The following is a 1,658-nucleotide window of genomic DNA, read 5'->3' as shown; positions in this document are numbered from 1 at the left end:
CGTAGCTCTTGGAAGTGAAGAGGATGATGAAGGTATGTCCTACTTTGCGCGACATTTATTTATTTGTGCTTTTAGGCCTCGGTGGCTTTTTAACACAACAGTTGTGCGACGAGGAAACAAAGCATGGACGTAATAAAGATGTCTTCAGCTGTCCTGTCAAATAAAGGCATAAAATGGCCCAAAATTGTCTTTTAAAAAAAGGTAAGTCTGTCTCTGAGACAACAATCACCTTGTCAAACAAAACCATTTTGTTCAACAGAAACAAGTAAACGTTGACACATTATGACAATTTTTCCATTTCAACCTGATTTGAACTTAATAACTAATTAATTAACTATTAACAATTGTTTGACCCCACGTTGACCATTTGTTTTTTGTGGGTCAAACTTTTGTCGGATCGTTTTGGTCCCTTTTTGTCACCGGATGTTTTTGAGCTTTTCCCGATGTTTTTGTCAGTTTCTTCCAAGGGTTTTTTTTTCCCCTGCCCTTTTTTATTTTTTTATTTTCTGTATTTATATATTTTTTGCAGACATTTTTAGATCTATCTGATGTAGGATTTTAAAAATCAAGGGCTTAAAAGTTGAGCTATATATGCCATTTTTTCAGGCTGTTAAAGCAGTATTTTACTCTTCATCAGGCTACTGTAAAGTTGAATCCTCTTGTTAAGCCGGCTTTATTCCAACTTTGCGTGAGACAATCCATATCCAGTGTGTCACTCAGGTAACATCGGACCATTCCCATGTAGGATTTTAAAATTAAAGGCGTAGAGGTCCAAGTAAAGCTAAATTTGAAATCTTTATCCGGTTGATAATGGCAAAGAATGAATTCACATACGCTTTATGTACTCACACACACACATCACACACACCCACACACTCTTCCCCCCCCCCCCATGGTGCATTATTCATGCTTGTTCCTCTCTATAAATATCCAACATGGCAGTAATGGAAGAGCTTTACAGTATATTATATAAGCTTCATTCAGTCCTAAATCTCCCTTGTGTGTGTTGGGCTCCACTTTCACTGTTTTGCGTGTTTAATGTATCAACGCTATGCACCTGATTCACTTTCAATCGCTTTGGCGTTGTGTGTGCATAGACTACTGAGTAATTTGGAGACTCGTCGGGGTTTTGGGCTGTGGGTGGAAGCCATATGAACAAGAGGAGAAAAAGCTTACTTACAGGAAGGGCCAAGGTATTGCATGTGGTCTGTACAAAGCACACAAAGCGTATCTACACTGTACATCCAAGGCTCTTTGCTGCCGTTAATTTAGTGAAAACTAACATTTAGTTTAGTTATTAAAATGCCGGTAGGACTGAATCCTCTCACCTGGCAATTAGTTGGTTAGTCTTGGTCTAAGATTTTTTTTAACTCTTATGTATTTCTCAAATTGTCCATTTTCCTTTTCCTTTTTAATATCTAATTGTAATTACCCCAAAATAACATGATTGATTCCACATAACACTTTTTGGCAAGTACAAATCTCTACTTTCATTAATCGTTAAATAGGTGATCAGTGTGTCTTATTCAATTGTACAGCATTTGGAGAAAAAGAATTGAGGTGGTTTTGAAATAGTATTCCAGTCTGGAGTTATCCATCAACATCCATTTCTTTAATTTTAGTCTAAATAATTCCTAATTTCTGCTTTTCTAACTCAA

This window comes from Etheostoma spectabile, chromosome 8 (genome assembly GCF_008692095.1).
Source record: "Etheostoma spectabile isolate EspeVRDwgs_2016 chromosome 8, UIUC_Espe_1.0, whole genome shotgun sequence".
NCBI classification, from domain to species: Eukaryota; Metazoa; Chordata; class Actinopteri; order Perciformes; family Percidae; genus Etheostoma; species Etheostoma spectabile.
Note: the sequence above shows the minus strand (reverse complement) of the source record.